Here is a 21,291-nt window from a genome sequence, read left to right on the forward strand (position 1 = left end):
TTCTGCACTTGCTCAGATTCTCCATCTCCCAGGGAACAGGGAACAATGTCGGTCCTGAATGACTACAGGTGGTGGTGGTGGTGAGGAGCAGGCAGGGCTGGCAGCATTTCTTGGGGAGGAAGAAACCCTTCCTTCACGTACCTGTCTGCTGGTAGAGGGCCTGGCTTGGTGGATGCTCACACAGGGGACAGCAGATTGCCCCTAAGAATTACAGGTTTCTGTGCAGCTGCTGACCCATCGTCACAGGTGCCTGCTGGGACTTGTCAGTACTATCACTGTTAATGCTTATCTGTAGAAATTCCATTCAGTTTTCCATTGTTTCAAGAGCATAAAGTCTCACAGCTCCTGTCTTCCCACACCTGTAGTAGCTCTTGGAATCCGGTGCCCTACTTTTGCATTTCTTCAGTTAATGTTACAGATCGCTCACTTCTGTTTTTCTCTGCAGCAAAGGGGTTATGCTTACACCTGGGCACAGTGGGTGTTGAAGTGCCTGCGGAGAAAAGAGTTATCCATTAATGAGATCTGGAGAAAATGGAGACAGTGAATTTCTGTCATGTCAGTTCTGTACCTCGGTCTTTGCAAGGTTTCTAGTTTCTGATGTGCAGTCTCTCCCATCAGTGAATTTATCTGTGTTAAGAGTAGCAGGTGGCAAACAGAAAGTTTAAAGCTGAGAACACCTGGGCAAGTTTTCTTTATTATTAAAATTTAATAATTGTATATGGTTGTGGAGTTTTACATAGCCCTGGCCTAGTGAGGTTCCTAGCAGAGCAAGGTGGTTCCTAACAGACTGTATGTTACCATCTTGGGTTTCATGATTGTTTCTAGGTTAAAGAGCACGTAGGAGGCTATTTTACTGCTCCTGATAAATGAGATGCTATTCTGTGTTCAGAAGGCAGTTTCTTTAGCCTTTCCAAAGGAAATGTTTAGTACTGCGATGGCAGTAAAGTAAACAGCAGAAACAGTGATGTTCAGGAACAGTGTTTCCATTACCATTTTAGCTAATCAGCTGTCTAAAATTCCAGTTGTATAACTGAATTCCAAGCATTAAGTTTACAGAGAGACTTGGGAAAGTATGGGGAGGCCCAGAGAAATACCGATAAAAGAATGAGTGCTTGTTTGACTGCTAACTGCAAAGTGACTCTTCAATAGCAAGGAGTTCAGTCCTCCAAGAAGAACAAAAATGGTTTGGTAGGAATTTTGTCATTGCAGTTGCCTGGATGAATTTTATGTGCTGAAGGGGAGCTTAGCACAGCAGCCTACAGATCCTTAAGACATTCCCAGGGAAAAGGATTAACAAGGGTAACACTGACATCTGATAGCTTTTGACTGTTGTATGTTGATATATGTTAATCACTAAAGAAGCTTCCCTGAAAAATCAAAGTTTTACTTTTATATAAAACTTACAAGATGCAAATATATAAATATAGTAATTTTATAGGTTGTGTAATTATTATTAAGATAGAATATAGCATAATAATATATAATTCATAAAGCATGTAACACAATGAATCCTAAAGGGTCTGTTATACTGTGCATTTTCGATTGTCTCGTGCAGATATTTTCCCTCTTAGGAAAACTGAAAAGCATAACATTGGAAGCAGAGGAGGTGCGGAGAGTACTCTGTAAAAGGGAGAAGGCTGCTGAACAAATCCTTTTCTTACAGACAATACCGCGTTGCCACTATTTCTTAAATGCCAAGGTGCAGGGGAACCAGGATTCTTTCTAGCTGTGAACTCAGCCATCTAACAGGACATTGCTGTCTCTTTCAGCTAAAACTTGCATCAGCAATTACAAATGTAACAGAAAGTGCTCATTAGTTTCTAGCACTATGTCCTGTTTTTATTTGATTTTTGTAGTGAGGAGAGGGAGCACAGGGCATCCCATCCATCTGGTGCTGAACAAGTCTTCAGAATATTTTCCCTGAATGTTCAGACAAATAATTTGTTGCTCAGGGTTTGCTTGGGACAGAAACAACACTGTCACAGTCACATCAAAGGAACTTACCCAAGAATCTTTTGCTTCTGTAAAAAAGGCTTCTGGTGAAGAGCATCACTGGCGAAACTGGCTTCAGTGCTCAGAGCAAACAACTCATCATGCAAAGGCATGGAGCCTTGTGGTAGCGTTGCTTCATCTCTGATACACTCCTCTGCTACAACTCAGTGAAGTATAGATACAGTAAACAAGCTCACCTTAGTTGGTGCTGTAATAATTCCCCTGCTGCCATGGTCAGAATTATAGTGTCTGAAAAATTCTTTCCAGATACTCATCAAAATGTTAGTTTGTTCTTGCCACCAGCAGCAAATCTGAGTCACACCCCCAGTGTGGCTGAGAAAGAGTTAGTCAGCAGTCTGAAGCCAGAAAGCACATGCTAAGGTCTTGAGCAGTGTGAGAAAAAGGTTGAACAATAGGCAGGAGGATATGAAGTGCCATTCAGTCTCTTGGTGGAACTGGGTAGGACGTGGCTTATAAGACAGAGGAATAGGAAGCTGTGGGATTGCCCCTGGATTGTCTGAGCCTGATGCTCTTCATTCACAGCTATGTGGCAGCCACAATGGCGTATCAGTGTGGAGAGCTGAGCGGCAGCTGCAGTGAATACAGACTAAGACCTGGTGAACTGACGCTGTATTTGCTTTGTGAGATGATGTATGGATAGCAAAGAAAAAGGGGAAGAAGTGAGGAAGCCTGTGGAAGCCTGGCATAGTCAACATGTCTTCATACTGAAAGCACTACAGGGTGGGAACTTATTCATAAATCCATTAAGACTAACTTACATGTAAGTGCCACAGACCCTTGGTACTGTGATTTGATAGAAGAAAAACCTTTCCAGGATTTCTTTTTCTTTTCTAGGCAAAATGTTTTGCAAGTCCTTCTTCAGCGCACCTACTATACTGCCATCCTTGTGTGTCCAGTCTAGTGTGACTCAGTCTCTTCCCCACTTCTCTTACCTATTTTTGCAGTTATTGAGATTTCAGTTGATTAATAAGGCCCATTTGTGGAGAAAATGTGAACAATGTCTTGATCTTGAACTGCTCACATATCTATACTAGTAAGTCATGGAAATAGATGTTGAGTGCTTCAATTAGGCATTCTTCCCTTTCCTACCACCTTCTGCTTCTCTTAAGGTTTTAATCTCTGTGTGTCAGAAAATGCCAGCAGACTGTGGGGATTGCCAGAAACTAATAATAATTAAAATTCCGTGCTATAAAAAGCAGTGCGCAGTGTTTGAGCTGAAAGCATTAGAATACTTTCCAAGAATTCCAGTATATTAAATTCTGCTGTGACATTTGACTTACAGCTTGGTTATTTTTTTTTGCTTCAGCACAGTGTAATGACAGCAAGTCTCAGTCTTGTAAATACGCTCCCACACAAATTCTTCATGACATCACATGTGGGAGTTCACATAATAAGAAAGGAATGTTCCTCTCTCCATGTTTCTTTACAAACCTGTCTTCATCATTTAAACCAATGTCAAATTTTCTTTAAAGACAGAATATCTACCTGTCTGAGCTACTAGATCTGGGCTTGGTTATTTATATTAATGTTCAGAAGTGCTGTATTCTTAATTGACTTTATTGATAAGCAGATTAAAAAGAAGAGAAAACCTTTTGTAATAGTCAACACCACTTACTGTACTTGATTGGGCTGGCTGATTTGGGGTGGTTTAGTGGCAACTGCAGCCTCAGAACTGGCTTAACTAGTTACATAGGGATTCCCCAGCTGGCATGTTGACATAGAAGCAACACAGCTACCTTCACCATCAGGCTCTGGCTGAGGTTCAGATTACAGAGGTGGAAAGCAGAAAGCAAGACATGAGCTCAGGTCTGTGTCTGTACTTTGTCAGATCCTGTGAAACTCTGTTGAGGTCTTTACCAATTTAGTTAGTTTAAGTTGTACTGATCTGTTTCTGAATGATGCTGGAGACTAAATTTCAGGGGCAAAATGGATAAATTAAATCCACTTTCCACACGATCACAGATGTGTTGACACTAAACCTATACTGTAGCTACAAATTTATATGCCCACGGGTCTACAAGCAAAATCTACATCACTGGACCAAAGTAAGAACAGCTCCTTTTATGTTATCATTCATGTACAGGACAAGTAATTACTCCTTTTTAGTGATCCGTGTTTGGTTAATGAACACTTATATTCATAAAAAAGTGTTGATACTTTGATATTAGCTTCACAAAAGGAGAGCTGTGTTGAAATGAAAACATTCCAGGTGGTTAGTGGTTCCCTTGCGATGCTGTAGCTTCATCAGAGATTGCATTCCCCTCTGAAACTGCCCGCCTTGTTCACAGAACCCAAGCTCCGGCCAAACTGGAACTGTTTGGAACTAACACACGAGCATGTTTCTAGAACAAGATCAAATATTCTGATGTCTGACTGTTCCTCTTGCGCTAAGGCATAATGGAGCTGTGTCAGATTTATTAAAGAGAAAATATTACCAATTTGTATTTTAATTATAATTTGGTTATTATTTAGCGTCTTAGTGGTGTAAGACACATTCAGTTTCTGTGTTGCAGTTGTTCTGTCTGTTCCACCTGCACTCTGAAGCAGTTTTGTTATGGTTGCTCAGAAAAATGTTTTAATAAGTTTCTTCTGATAGAAGTACAGTTGCTGCTTCCGAGACTGATCTGGGATACTCACTCAGCTGTAGCTGGGAGGAGTGGGGGCCACTGCTGTTGCCTTTGTGTGCCTAGGATACCTACACCTGAAACATTAGCACCTGAATTTCCTTGTTAAAAATAAAACGAAACTTTGCATTGAAATTAAGGATGTTTGTAAGCAAGCAGAGAATGTATAAAGAAAATAGATATTCATGTTTGCAGAATGCTTAGTTGTGGTTGGAATGAGATTTTTTTTTTTTTCCTTTTTTGTAATTTTTTTTGTGGAGAATTCTGTACAACATATTGAATACTTTGAGGTTAAAAGCTGGTGGGATCTAATTCTTTGCCCTATATTCTTTTAGCATCAAAAGTCATACAGTTTTGTTTTCCTTTATATTTTTCAGCCCACGTCTCCTAATACTGCTGTCTTTAAAAAAAGTTACTTTAGTCTTCTCATAAAACAAAAATAAATTGTATATCTGATCAGCCCAATGGAAGGAGAATGAGAATGGAAAGCAAAGACAGAAGGGTCATTCTCAGCAATTAGACACCTCTTTCTCCAGTAACAAAGTAATCACCAATTATACAAGTGAATTCAGATCAATGATAACAATATTTTCAGAGCCGTGACCACGCAACAAAACAACCTTTTATTTTCTGTGGACATGTCCTTTGTAAATCTGTTGTATTTAAATAATCATATTAAATGGAAGCTCTGACATTTTTGTGTGCTGGCTAGCATCAGTATTTGTTCTGCTTTTCTGCTTTTTCTGGATGCATATATGCTCTCTATAAAATTAAGAAGATACACTAATGTTTTCTTTTTTTGTATTGTCTGTTCAGCTTTGAATACTTCACACCACGCTATAAGGTGCTGTGACATATCAGTTACTTATAAATGACTTATGTGGTTCTGGTATTACAGTAGGAGTCACGTGGAAAATGCCATGAGCATCTGCAGAGTGGAAATCTGGAAACACTGTATTACTATATACAGCATCCATTCATTCTGCATGGCACGGAAATAATTCTGAAGAATAACACTGTTTGGCTATAAAATGATAGAGGCTGATGATACAAACAGGTTTTAAGAGTGCCTGAAAGTATCTGTACAGTACCATATTAATATTTTATATAAGCTATTTGAGATGTAGAATACTAAAAATATTAGTCGTATTCTAAGGAAAATAACAGGGTAGTCACAGACAAAGCAGAAGTTACAATGGACTGGGCAGTAGCTGAATTTTTTCTAAGACCACAGCATCACCACAAGTAGCAGATGTGCAGGAGGATGTGGAAGCCTGGCATTTACAGTACAGTGCCCTGTTGCCACCCTGGTCCTCCAGCGCTTTTCCAGTGTCTTGGCTTCAGTGCAGGTTTAGCTTAAGAATTTTGTTTTTCAGGTTAGGAGTGTTATTTTCATAGCTTTTTTGCTTCTGACAGTCAAAGAAATATACTGTCATACTGAGGGATAAGGGTTGATTCTATTTTTCACTTAACTGGGTGTCTAGTTTCCTCTCATCTTTCTTTGTGCTGCAGTGACATGGAGAATTTCGGAGTACTTGCGAGACTCCAAGAGAGAATTCCCATGATACGCTTGGTGCCGTGTTTTTCCCACTCCAGCTCCCATGGTAGGAGGTCCACTGAGGACATGATGAAGTATGCTTGTAGCATTGTGCTAATTTACACAAGGAACTGTTGTAACCCTAGGCATGGACAGTGTTCAGGCAATATAGATATGACTTACAGTAATTTTTGCCTTCCTCTGGGCTGCACCTTCCAGAAGAAATGAAGTACAGTATCTGCCCAAGGAAATAAGGACAGATAAAAACTTAATTTTAGTTACTCAGGGTCACCTGGTGAGCAGGGGTCTGAAATGAAAGGTCAGCTTTGAGATTCTTTGATTGTACTCCTGCATTTGGTGACTACACTTGATCGATTCTTCCACAGAGCTACTGTAATGCTCTTCCTTGTTATTACACTGCATAAATACTCAGCTGCTAACTTCTTTAAAAGACAACTGAAAATGACGTACATAGCATCCTGATAATTTTTTCCTTTGAGATAATTGCTGTGGTTGCTGTACTTCTACAAGCCAGGAAGAGAGACACTGGCACAGACAGAAGGCCTCACACAGATCAATGTGAGGGAAGATATACCGATACAGGGCAGTGTTGTAACTCCATGACTCTTAACTTGGTTTGATGAGGATCTTACTGTGTGTAAGGTGCTAGTAGCAGTGTGTAAGGAATAACAGAAACCATTCCTCTGGAAAAGCACAGGGCCCCCTGATTTAGAATAGAATTTATTTTTAAATGGGGGCTTTTCCAAAATATCTTTGTTTTGCTCTGGGATTATTGCCAAAAATATGTTTTTGTAACATTCTGTAATTGTTATATGCATCCTTAGATAACATTATTTTTGTTGTTGCTCAAAACTGTTAGAATAAGAAGCAGAAAGAAGGAGGTATAAACTTTTATCAAAAGTGCAGGCAGTTACCCAGCAAGACAAAAGGAAAATGAGAGAGAGAGTGAAAGAAAAGCTGGATTTGAAATGCAGCAAAAATTACTATCTTGCAAAATTATTCCAGTGTGTGAGTTTGCTACAGTGAAGAAATGTGACTGAAATGCTTATCATCATGTTCAGGTGAAGGGAAGTTTACAGGCACCACATAAAGTTAGGAAGTGATTCAGTAGGTTAAAGTCAGTCAAGAGTTTGAGATTGCTGAAGCAGCACAAATGAGACAGCAACTCCTGTCTGGAGATCAGGATAAACGTCAGAGAGAACACAGCTGAAAATAGACAAGTTTTTTAAAGTTGGAAAGTAAAGGATGTCAATGAAGTATTGTCAAAACATTCCAAATTCTGTTTGAAGATAAATAAGAAGATTGTGAATGTAGCAAGGAAATGTTTACTATAATAAATACCATTTATATATTCATCATAAGATCTTGAACTGGTTTACAAAGGCACGTATTTTATATTTACTTTGTAGGTGATTGAGCTGAGCAAATTAAGTGACACAGAATGTCAGTAGCACAGCCAAGCTCTACTGATCAAGAGCCACTACATCCAGCAGTCTAAATGTAAAGATGCTACAATATGCTGTTTCATGTAGGTAGCTGTCATTTCTGTATAATGAGACCACAAAAAGGCTAGACTGCTGTATTATGATTCCCGTGTTAGCTGAGTTCAGAGCATCGCAAAACTATTGCTAAGCATCAGAAACCGATGACAAATGTTTTATCAAGATAGCTTGAAATTTCTCTTTGCATTTTGTCTGCATTTCACAGCATATTTTAAGTGGCATGTCAGAAAAAAAGTAGATTCAGTCTTGCCAGCAACAGAAAGCAAAGAAGGAAGCAGCGGTACTTGGCTCCCAGCAATGTTCTCTTGGGAACAAGTCTGAACTGAGGCAGCTTTAGGGCTGTTTAGTTAAATTAGAGTTTTCCTTCAGTGCTCTGCATGATGGGGTTGTTCTTTTAAGGGCACCACCATTTTGCAAACATCTGAAAAAATGATGGAAATAGGCATCTTACTGCATTGCCTAGGTTATAATAGGTACCTGTCCACAATGCACGAAGAAAATATCTATTGGTACCATATGAAAAGAGAGCAGAAACATTCCATAAAACACTAGAGGAAAACTGTCTTTGGCTGATAAGGGTTTTTTGGTTTTTTTTTTTTTAAGGCACAAAAGTCTTGGGGATGTAACAAAGAGCCACAGATGACTTACAAGGAACAAAAGACAGTTGTGGCTGTCCCCATTACTGGGGTTCCGAGGCAGAGCTGGAATGTAGCTCTGCGTGTCAGTCCTCTCTGTTGCTCGCTATTTCTAGCAATACAGGGGTCTGAGTAATTTGGAGATTGTTTACATGATTATTTCAGTTGTTTCAGGCTTTGTCCAGAAAACTCATCTTGTTCCTCTTATTTTGTTGTTACTTGCCAATTTTAATACTGTACGGTGTTCAGTTTGATCTGTGGATTAAGTTTACCTAGATGAAAGAAAGACATGGGTACATTCCAGGCCCCAAAACAACTGTTTCCTTCCTTCATTTTATCATTGCCTTAATCACTAGGGAATACAGGCTCTCCTATATTCCCTAGTAATTATGTGTCTGAGATGTGCAGCGGCTTCTCTGTAGTCATTATCATGACACTGAAACGGTTTAATAGCACTTCCTCCACGTGACTTGTCACAACTGGAAATGGTGGTGATAGTCCTGGATGAACTGGATAAGAGGATGAAGGATGAACAGATAATCATAGAAATTTTTAAGTTTGGCACTGTTTGTTGCCTTCCAGTAGCACTCAGTTCCACAGTCCTTGGTACTACAATCTTAACCATGGTGTACAGATCTCAGAGCAAGAGGATGTGGACTGACTTGAAAGGCTCCAGTATGGAGTGGCCACAGCAAAAGGAAGAAAAGTGGTTTAATCATAGGATAACCATGCTATGGTGACTCACTGATCATATGTGGATTGCTGCTTTTGCATATCCAGAATCCACCAGGAGCTTTAAGTGTGGACAGGCGTTGGCAAGAAACTGAAAAGCCTGCAAATGTTTCTGCAAACAGAGAGTCCTTTTTTCTGCAACTTATCAAAAGCGTTGTCTCCTTGGCTGCCTGATCATGAGGATGGCAGTACTCTGACTGTTTTGCTCAAAGCTGTAAGCAACCTTCAATAATGTGGATAGTTGGAAAATATGCCAGAATTATGTAGTGGCCCTTAAGGAAGATTACTCACTGGAGCAATTTATACCAGCTTATATTTGCAAAGGGATGAGGGGTAGGGGGAAGGTATTTTGGTCTAGCATTATGGATCTTAAATCCATAAAAGTAAAAATACTGAAGCTGTTTATTTTTGCATATTGAACGGTGCTTAAAGGAGATAAAATACCAACAATTTGCGGAAAAACCTAAGTATAGATAAGGTGGAAGCTTAGTTGGTAATTTTCTCTTTCGGTTCCTGACTCCAGCAGTCAGTAAGTTTTGTATGCAAATTATTTTACTTTCATATTTAGCTTTTAAAGACAGGAGAAATTCTCTTACAGGTGCATGCCAAGCTGACCTACATTTTATAACTCCTACACTATATCTATGAGAAAGGAATAAGGGGGGGGGGGGGGAATAAAAGCACACTTTTTGCCAAATGGCAGTAATGTTTCCTGTCAGACAGTAGAAATGGGGAAAAAGGTATAATAAAGCTTACTGCTATTACTTAAGAAGCTTGTAAAAGTGACTTCCACTGGTGGTGGAAAACACTTAAAAAAGCTGGTTAGGGAGGCTGAAAATGTAAAATTAATATTCTGTTGTAAAAACAAACCAATACAGAGGTGAAAACCCTGAGAAATTCTAATTTGCACTGAGAAGAAGCAGTAATCAGAGGACTGTGGAATAATTCACATTAGAGGGGACCTAAAGAGGCCTTCAGTCTCCTCTCAAAGTAGGGTTAGCTATGATGCTAGACCAGGTTGCCCAGGGCTGTAGCCAGTTTGATCTTGAAAACCTTCCAGGGTAGAGATTACCCAACTGTAATGCTGAAGGAGAAATTGAGCTCGTAATATTCAAATAGTATTTCATAATGTGGAAAATTAAAACTCAGTTTATACTTTGCAGTGTAATGTAGCTTTCAAAAAAGCCCAGACTGTGCATCTGCAGAAACTTCATACTGTGAAAGAAAGTTGCAACAGGTGGCCTTTTTGTTAAGAACAATCTGTCAAATTCCCATACTTTGCCAGTACTTAATAAGCTATAATAAGCTACCTTGCTGAAGTGACAAACACCTTAAGACTCTAAGTCAGGAGAGAAAAAATGAAATTAAAGTATTAGCAAGTAAGTGAATGTGCAATTTGCATGAGGTTTTAATTTTGACTTTAAAATTTTAAATGTTGAATTTTAACTTTAAAAATTAAGAGGCTTAATTTTGTCTTTCTCAATTACCGTTTTACAGCAGTACCATGTATTTACCAACAGTTAATTTCTAAAGCACTTAATAAAAATCTTTGGATTATTTGGCCACATAGACCCCAGTGATGTTTGTCTGTTGTAGAGAGACATGATTAACCCAAGATCGCTGAGCTGGGTAGTAAAACCTGGGTGTCAGTGCTGTTTGCGTCTCAAGGGTTCTCCTCCACAAGCAAGAGGTGACAACAGTAAGGTCATACAAGAGAATTCTCTGTGAACAATCAATACTGTCTTCTAAAGGTCCCACAAAATTCTTGAAAAAAGGATGTTGAGAAGCAGTATGCTTCATGCTGTGTATTTATACTTTTCTTTTTCTTCAGATACATAGTACAGAAAAAATTAAGAGCCTAGTAAATTATCTTCATATGAAGAAACCCAAAAAGTAGAAAGGAAAATGAAAAAGACTGGATTTGAGGGCATTTAGAGCTGGAGGGATGTGAGTCTGGTGCAGTCCAGAATTTAACATCTGTGTCCTGCTGCTGCTAAAATACAGGTGTAGTCACAGTTGTTTGCCCTTTCGTTGAGAAGTGGAGGTTAATAAACATCCCTGATAATAGAAGCAGGTATGATTTAATCACAGCTGCTATCACAGACAGGACTATGCCAGTTATGTTTGTATTGCATTTATATTTACAGGAACAAGTTTGTTCAGAAGAAAATTATCTGTCTGTGAATCTGTGCTTACATCAAAGTATGTTCTTCCACACAGCAGAGAATGGGAATGGAAAGATAACATCACAAATTACATATTCATTTAAATATTGAAATAAATGTTAAAAATAGAAAAACAAATGGTCAGTTTCTGGAGCATCTTATTGTTAAATACATTTCATAATCAGTACTGACTTCCTCAGAGAGGATAAAGGGCAGAGGACTGTTTCCATGATAACTCTCAGATTGCTTATGAAGGTTACTACAATATTTGTCTTGCCCATTCCATGCTTTGCTGTGCAGTCAGAAGCAGATTTCTGTTTTTTCAAGAGCTCTTCAAGCATAATTAGGGGCTCAAAACCATATGAAGTCTCAGCTGGTGGCCTAGCAATTTGTTTTCATGCTGCAAGTCATTTCAGATTTTTATATGCATAACTTTTTGATGGAGTAAAGGGATATTCTCAATCCAAATACTCTGTTATACCTCAATTTTTATGCAAGATATAATGCACTCGGTATCCAGCTATGTGCCATCTTCTGCCCCTTAACGTGGCAGAAACCTAGTAGCTGCTGTGCTGTCTGAGGCAAAGACTGCAATATAATTGTAATAATGTTATATAATGGTGCATTTGTTTAATTTGTAATATATTGCAGCAACAGGGTCATTTCTAAAAATATTAGCATTGCAGGGAGTCAGGCTCCTCTAGAGTCTGAAGGAGGTTTCCATGACAGAGGCTCTGCCCGAGGGGAGAGGGCTGTGGCATGCAGATGGAGCATTGAGAAGTGAGCAGAGCAGGTCAGAGCGGGTGCGTGGGGAAGGTGCCTCCAGAGGAAGTGCACTGACTCATTGCGTCCTTTCACCAGCTCTTTCAGGAGGGTTTTGGTGGAGTCCTCTAGGAGAGGTGGAAGCTGCCTTTTCCCTCATCAATGCTGGCTGTGGGTGAGCACCAGAACTGCCACCTTCCTGTCTTTCAGATGACTCCCCCACCGATGCAGGGGGACTGTTTGTCTAATGGGTTGCAGCCCACAGCTGATTGCACACACTGAATAAGTGAAGAAGTTACTTCCAAACAACTTCAGATGCATGACTTCTTGAAACTTCCCTGCTTCTTATTTTTAAAGAGACTTTTAATAAAGGAGTGCATATGTTGGCTGAACCAATTTCAGTTTCAAATACAAGAACTGTCTCTTCAAAAACAGAGAATGTGCTGGTGCTGTAGAATACTGGTTTTCGTGCTGTCTATTATACTATATTATTATGAATACGGGTAAAATAGATTGTACCCAAGTGTATTCCTCATTGAGATGGTTCCTTTCTCTGTCCCTGACTGCCACTCATTAGTGTACAGGTGAATCACTGGCCATCTTCACTGTTGACAGATACCACATTTTTTGGAAGGGGAGTTGGAGTGTCATGTAAACTCTGTACTTGCCTTTTCAGTGCAGGCAGGAAGACAGAAAATCATGGTTTTAGTTAAAAATCAAGAAGCTTATCTGCGTATATAACACATACATTTGGGAGACTGCAATCAACTTGTCCTTGAGACCCCTGGAATTATTTTTGCAGTGGCATGAAAGAGGATATGATGTAGATATCCTTTAGTTACACAAGGTAATCTGTTCACTTAGAAACAAAATACTAATTTCTAAATGAAATACAATACATAATGAAATTTTAATTTAAAAAGTTTTAATTCAAATAATATTCATCTGCTCACCATCCAGCTCCAGTCATGACATTAAATCACGTTTTGATAAGATCTCATTACTTGTACTGTAACATTGCAAAGTACTAACACAATGACATGTTCTGAACACATATTCACCTTATTGCTCTTCTGGCTTTTGCTAGCAGGTTGTACAGGATGAGGCTTGCACTGCTGGAGGGAAGCATCACTGTTCACACCCTTGTCTCTGGGCCTTTCATGACCATGCAAGGGTAAAGCTGACCCAGCATACATATGAGCAAAGATTTTGCAAAGCTCAGAATTCATTTGTTGTTTTTAATATGATGGCAGCAACAACTACTATATTATCCCTGTCTTTGCAGATATAATAAACATCATACGTGATTTGTAATGCTTGTTGAATACGCTTATGTAGGTAGAGATTATTTCACTGGTTTTCCCAAATGATCTAAGCATTCAGTGATTACGCCTCTAATTTATTTCTGTGCCAAGAATAATGAGTGGGTTAACTGCTCATGATGCAGCTCTAGCTGTGGAACAGAGGAAGGAGGTTTTGTGTTACAGCAAATAGTCCAGTGTTCATGGGGGCAAAAGGCCTCCACCTCCCCTTCTCCCCTCCTCTGTCAAGCCCCGTTGCTGCCTCCAGATTACAGGCTTTTAAAGAGAAACAATTAATTATCTTAATAATTTGCCAGGGCCATTAAGACCTGTTAGTGCCGCCAGCACCCTGACACGGTTATAGAAAGAGAAAGAAGTAGACTGGGAAGAAAAGTGTACTGGAAGACAAGTGTATAAACAAGGTTTTCCTTCTAGTAAAATGTTTTTGTATGCTTTCTGTGGTGATTCAGGCTTACTTTGTTTTTTGCATGGTCTTGGCAGACATGTATTTGATATTCTGAGAAATGTCAGTGTGACACATAGCCAGGAAATAGTCATAGGGCTTATTTCAACCTCCATGTTTATTATTGGGTCTTCAGGAGACAAAGAAAGGGAAAAAAGTCTCTTTTGAGGGCCGTGCCTTCTAACGAGAAGCTTTCGGAAGGTATGGGAAAATAAGTATAAATAAAGTATTGTGGAAGGCTTTCTTCAAAACACTTGATACATTTATCATAAGAAGCTGTGTAAATCACTTCAGCATCAAGCATTTTGTTGTCAATTACAGTATTTACTCATCCTAAAACAATACAAGAAGTAAGAGAATTATGTGTCTCATGGAAGTTTTCACACTTGGCAAAATTGGCTTCTCCAGTTTTGAAAATGCCTTCAGAAGGGCTTGCTAGTTAAGGAGCACGATTTATGGGGATGTATCTTTTATTAGAGCGAAGCGTAGCATTGGAAAGAATGGACAGGGTTTCAGGCAAATGGATTGAGGAACTGGAAACAGACACACTGACTGGGCTTTGCAGGGAAGCTTGCTTTAATGCTTGCTTTTGCTTTACCTGCTCTGAAAACAAGAAGCATTTCAGTCCCTAGGCTCTTGCTTTAGCACTTTTCACAAGTATTAAAATCTCACACATTTAAAAAAAGATATGGCAGTTACAGTTTTTTGGCTTTCATGCTGGATTGAACTGACAGATGTGTAAAGAAAGGATTTAGCTAATGAAACTGATTTAATGTGCACTTTCCTGTGAAGGCCGTGCTACCTAAAAATGTAGAAATGTAAGACATGACACCACATCCAAGTGTGGTGAATATAGCGTCTGCCCTGTTAGCTTTACACTGTAAATACTTTTGCTTTGAATTTTTCTGTACTGTCTGTATATGTTTAGTTAGATTAAAGCACCGTTCTGATTAGAGCCTGTTGGCATCACTATAATGTAAGTTGTGGCACGTGGTTCTGTACAACAGGGAAGGTACTCTGGTAATGCAGCAGTCAGGAAAATTTCTGACTGTGTATTTCTCAGATTGAGAGTTGGAGTTTAAGTACAGAACCCCCTTAGTCATGTACATTTATCTTCTCAAATGCTAACATTTTCTGAATGAGCAAATGTACAATCAGTTTTAACCAGCAGCACTCAGCTGAAGTCAGAATTGAGCCCCCCCTTCCTGGAGACATATGCCACCCTTGAGTTTCTCTGAAGAGCTTCTGGGTTGGCAAATGTAAATCCGTTTACAGATCTGTTTGCAGTATAAAAGTTTAGGAAGCTGGACGGAATTTAGACAACTGAGAGAAATTAAATAAGTGAAATTTAGATTCTATAAGAAGTATGATGACTCGTGAAAAACATAGCCCGTATTACCCTGTGATTGAATTTGATTTTGTGACTCGAGCTAAAATTGTGTTTAGTTATTTCTAAGAAGTATCTTATTGAAAATGTATTACAGGTTGCCGTTAATGGAACCAAGTGTAAAAAATATGCTTTTGAGTGATTCAGTGACAGCTGGCTTCACTCAGTCTGTATACAGCCAATACTATATAAATCTCCAAATCAAGGAAATGTGCCTCAAAGGATTGCTTGCATATTCATGATGGCATACCTTACCGGATCACTTGAAAAATATAATGCAGTTATCCAGGGAGTGAAGCAAGCAGTCTTAGCTTAGATGAGGTATGAGTGCCTTGCCCCTGTAAGGCAGGGGCTGCCTTTTGTCCACAAGTTTGGAAATCTGCAACTGAGGATATATATGTGCTTGAAATGTAGTAAATGCTATGTGAATGTAGATGCATAATCATTTTACCTTTGCCAGTAAACCCAACTTAAAAAGAACCCATTGGCCACTTATTCCTGCCTCTGTGCTACAAGGATATTTTTTTAACCAGTATCACTTTAGTTATCCGCATACAGAGTTAGCTTGATGCTGCTGTGGTGGTGGCAAGAAACAAGTTACCAAGTAACATAACTAGAATGCAGAGCTTCCACCACATTAGTATATACTACTCAACTGATTTAATGTGCTGTGACATACTAGAGTCCAAAAGCCAACCTGTGACATGGTTTTTCTTTCCTGGCCACAACAGGTCAGGAAATAATGCAATATCCTCCCACACTGAGCACTTTGTATTCTGTTATTCTCTCTTGCCTGTTACCACTTGAAACTGTTACATAAAATGAAAACTTTCTAACTTATTTTACAAACTTGTCATGAGTTTTATTTGTGTAATTAAAGAGATTAATATTAAGCACTCTATAACATCTACATACTAAATATTTTACCAGGGCACACTGCAAAACCACATGTTGTCTGTGGGAGCTCAGTTTTGCTAATGACTGCAGACACAGCTGAAATACAATATGTAATATAGAATCATAGAATAGGTAGGGTTGGAAAGGACCTTAAGATCATCTAGTTCTAACCCCCCTGCCATCACAGATAACCAGTTGCTCCAGACAAAGTGGCTGAAAAGCACTTTTACTTTAAGATGGAAAATATGTGACACTCAATAAATTTGTCTTAAGAAAAACCTGTTGAGGGTGGAGGCTGAATTATTGAAACAGAGAGTTAAAACTCATAAAAGGATGTTCTGCTGTAGCATTTGACACATTCATGTCTCAGGCTTAATTAATTTTGAAAGATGGTTTTGAAAGGGAGCCCCAACAAAACCATTGCAGACCAGTGGTGACAGCACTGTGCAATATAATATATGGTTAAGAAAGCTGCAGGGGATACAAATAAGATAGCCTGAGTTTTTTCCACTGACACAAACAGTGATATTTTTAAAGTGATTTTCTTTTAACTGTTTGTAATATCTAGAGGTAGAAACAAAAGCAAATGCTAAGGTGGAAAGGTTTATAACCCTGTGGGTGTGACCATCAGGAGCTTAATTCCTTTACATATCTCCTAAACCTTACTGAAATCACTTAGGAGGTGCTACTAGGGCAGAGCTACCAACTAAGGTAAAGATTACACTGGAATTACTGGTGTAATCTGGTGTTCCTACTTTTAAGTACACTTTGAGTCCCTTGACTTACTGGACTTGTGCATGTGAATTTTAAAAGAACAGAGTCATGAACCAGCTGTAAAAAGAAAAGCTAGAGTATAAAAATAAATGTTGAGGTTCTAAAACAAGCTGAGTGGCAGGAAAAAATTAAGTATAATTTATAAGCTTCAGTAATTTCAGTTTCTGCATTTTTGCAATTGCACAATAAAGTCTTTCTTACCTGAAGAATTAAGCAAATGAGCTCACACTTCTGTGGTGTTACCTATAAACTTCGTTAGTAGTTTAACAATTTTCAGTATCTGTTTTTGTGTTGAATATAACAATTTTCAGTATATATGTTCATGTTCTATATGCATGTCATTAACAGAAATGAGATAATTTCCTGTGGTACTGGTTGCAACCATGATATTTGTGCTCAAGAAACTGGAGAAGTAGTCTCATGTTTCAAAACTATCTGGGTTGGAAAACTACACCTGCCAACCCCTTTCTTCCCCAGCTTCATTCTTCCTTATACATGGGGATTTCTTTTTGAGTTTCAAGCAGTTTTGTCACTTTTTATCTTGTGCAAGCATTCCTGGAAAATTTCTGGGTTTGGATAGAGTTGTTCCCTATCAAGGTAATTAAATCAATCAATTTTATTAAGCTGTCCCTGGGCTGCATTTGCAAAATATGTACAGTTTGTAAGTAACACAGATGTTCATCCTCATATACATTTGTTCTTTGCTTTTATTTATCAAAATTATCTGTGGTACCTTTCCTTGGTACCTGTTGCTTGTTGTCTGGGCAAGCATTTTAAAGAGTGAACTGCTAGTCCAGCTCTCTGAAAACAAAATACGAAAAACAAGAATTCTAGATTGGTGGAGGGTGTGTGGTTCTTGTCTGCGGTGTGACTGTTCATTGGGCTGGAACCATAGCAGCAGTGAATGTATGCCTGCTTAAGTTTCACAGCTGTCCTTGATAATTTTTACTGTCCCCTCTCTACCGAATAAAATGTGGAGAAAGTAGAACAATTAGGCATATCTGACATTTGACATCCAGTGGCTACTTATAAGTGAAGTATTTCATAAAACCTGCCTTGATCAGTTGCAGTGCATTTAAATATACAGTTCCAGTCACAAAACATCTGAGCTGGAAAGTAGGATAGTTTTATGTAACATTTCTGTAATATGTTAGCCCTGCTGTCATGAACTAAGATTAACCTCACGGGTAGCGTTTTCTTCCATGGTGATCCCAGAGTTTTGTCAGTACACATAATTATACAAAGATTTTCTAAGACGTGGTCCAAAACCAAGGAGACAGGAGCTTCTTTTTGTAAAGATATCCCAAAATAATAACTGAAGAGACTACTGTTAAGCTTTACAGTGAACAATTCTTCAAGTATTTTAAGGCTGAAAATAATCTTGCTTTGCCACTGCAACCTACTTTTAATTCTATTTGTACACTTGCCATTTGCTTAAAAAATGATGTGATATTCTGACTGAACAGAAAAACCTTGCACTGTGTTAAACATAATACTTTTTTTTTAAGGTGTTAAGAAATAACAATCAGTTTAGGACAGCAGGAATTTAAGACAGGCTGACTAGCAAAGCAGGTTGAGTTTATTCCCATTCAGGGCATATCCAGCCTCTGGTGTCTACTTGAGGTGTATGCTTTAACCTACTCATGGGAAGTAAAGTACAGATGTTTGTGATTTTGTCTTTGTCTAACCGTTCCAATATGTGAGAGGAAATGAGTTACTGGAAGACTTCACTGTATATTGAGCAGTTATCTTCAGTGTTTTTAGAAGAGGGATCTGGAAGGGTACACAGCCTTTTAAAGAAGAAGTAGGAAGCAGCCTTTAACTGTGTGGAAGTGGGAAGAAGATAAGAATCATTACTAGACATCATTACTACATTAATTTTTTCCATAGGGATTTCATTTAGCAGGACTCTGAAATTCTGTGTAATTTTAAGGGCATGAATGTCCCACACCTTTCTTTAAACCTGCTTTCTTATTTCTTGAGGTAGAAATAGATACTTCTTTTGCGATGTGCATGGTGAAGTCTAATTTTCTCTTCCTCTTTTTCTTCACTCCTGAAATGCTGAAATCAAGTGGCAGTTACAAATACAGAACATGCAATATCAACTGAACTGCTTGACATCATTGACAATATACAGGCATATTTATAGCTAAGTATCCCAAGATTGCTTCATAGTGCAGCAAAACCATCTGATATCTCTGAAAGATCTTACACGAATTGTTCTCTTTTTGAGCCACACACACACCACAAAACCCACAGGAAGTTGTCTCTGTAGTGGCTGCGGTTCCACAGTTTCCTTCTTCTCAGTCTTTAAGTGGTCGAAACATCTCATAAAAAGTGCAGTCAACACAAAGCAGAGGATAGACTTCCTGTTCTTGCAGTGTAACAGATACACATGCCTTCAGTTAGAAAGAAGGATTCACACATCTGACTGTCCTCTTGTGTCCTTCGAATCAATTTAGGGTTATGGTTTATACTATACGGATTAAACAGTAGTTTTATTTTTAGTTTTCCTACCAAGAAAATATAAAAGTACTTTTTTTAGACACCTCCCAGTAGCAGTTATTTAAAGGATGACTAAAGCACTTGCTTTTCTTCAGCTGTTGACTTTTAAGACAATTTTCTCTCTAAAGATGAGGAAGCCATCCTGTTTTCAGGACTAAAAAGGGCAGTATCAGGAACTTAATATTTTGATCCTTCAGCTAACAGATGGACTTGGTATGTATCTGTACCTGATTACCTGGTAGGGCATATATATGCATAAACACTCTCACTATATATCTCTCACTGTACATTGATGTGTGTGTGTGTGTATATATATATATGTAGGCATTTGCTGTTTCCTTAAAGCCTTTTTAAAGGGAATAAATGAATATACTGGAATTCCAACAGTCTTAAAAAGAAAAAAAAAAAAAAACCAACCAACCAACCAAAACCAACTTACTCCAGAGATTAATTTTGTAATACTTTATTAAGAATTGAACCCCCCCCCAAAAAAAAAAAAAAAACCAACAGAAGTATAATTCAAGGTTTCTTTCACTTAATGTAGTCATTTTATGTTGATTTGACCAACATTTGACAGGCTAAGAAAATTTGGGCTGTTCAGCCTGGAGAACAGAAGCTGCATAGAGACCTCATAGCAGCCTTCCAGTATGTGAAGGGGGCCTATAAGGATACCGGAGAGGGACTCTTTATCAGGGACTGTAGTGACAGGACAAGGGGTGATGGGTTCAAGCTTAAACAGGGGAAATTTAGATCAGATATAAGAAAGAAATTCTTTACTGTGAGGGTGCTGAGGCCCTGGAATAGGCTGCCCAAGGAAGTTGTGAATGTTCCATCCCTGGCAGTGTTGAAGGCCAGGTTGGGCTGGGCCTGCCTGTGGCAGGGGGTTGGAACTGGATGAGCTTTAAGGTCCCTTCCACCCCAAACCATTCTATGATTCTAACATGTGATTTCACATTTTCAATATTGATGATGTAGCTTTGCTTGTGAGCAGTCAATTAATGAAGACATGAAGAAGTTTTCTTGAAGGAAGTTTTCCTGAAGTCTTCCTGAAGGAAGAATTTCAAAGAACAAGGACATGGTTGTGCTATTGCTTTGTTTAAAAACAAGTAAAAACATTTGTATCTACAAACAAATTATGCATTTACCAGCGCTAACAGAAAAAAATGGCATTTCTAGCTCTTCTGATTCATATCAAGAGTAGAGATGGAGTTTTAAACAACTGTTGGAAGGAAGGAGAAAGGAAATGGGGAAGGAAGGATGGAAAAAGGAAGGAAGGAAAGGAAGGAAGGACAGAGGGAAGAAAAGGAAAGGGAAATGAAAGGAAAAAAAGGGAAAAGGAGGGAAAGGAAGGGAAGCGAAAGGGAAGACATTAGTCTCTGTGTCCAATAGAGTTATGTATGTCCTCTCCCAGACTGGCAGCAGATCATCTGTAATCATTTTCTATCCACTGCCAGATGTTTCAAACCATTAGATAAAAGTCCTTCCTTGTTAAAACAGTTTCCTTCCTTGTCAAATTCAGTGTATGGATTGCTGGCATTTTCTCATCCACTGTAAGATGATACAAAAATGGCATCACCATCTTTGCTGGAACTTTCTTTGCTTAAAAATTTTCTTTCACCTGTTTCCAATACCTGAATAACTACTTGCCTTTCTATAGTTCTTTCCCCTTATTTTAGGGATCCATCTCCACATCTCTGTGTTTTCATGCCTGAAGTCCTCTTTCATTCCCCTGCCATATGCCTCATCTTGGTTTATGGTCTTTAATCTTTGTTTTCAGCCTATCTCCCTCAACCTGCAGGCTTTGCCCACCCTCCCCAGAACTAGTCTTACTTAAGGTGGGGCAGATGAAAGGGATGGGTTATTTTACCCTGCTCTTTACCAGGTCACCCTCCCCTGAGTTTCATTTCATGCACCTCCATACCTTGAAATCTTCCCCCTCCTTCCTGTTGTGATCTTAGCCTTTTCCTTCCTGT

This window comes from Lathamus discolor, chromosome 8 (assembly GCF_037157495.1).
Source record: "Lathamus discolor isolate bLatDis1 chromosome 8, bLatDis1.hap1, whole genome shotgun sequence".
Classification (NCBI taxonomy): Eukaryota; Metazoa; Chordata; class Aves; order Psittaciformes; family Psittacidae; genus Lathamus; species Lathamus discolor.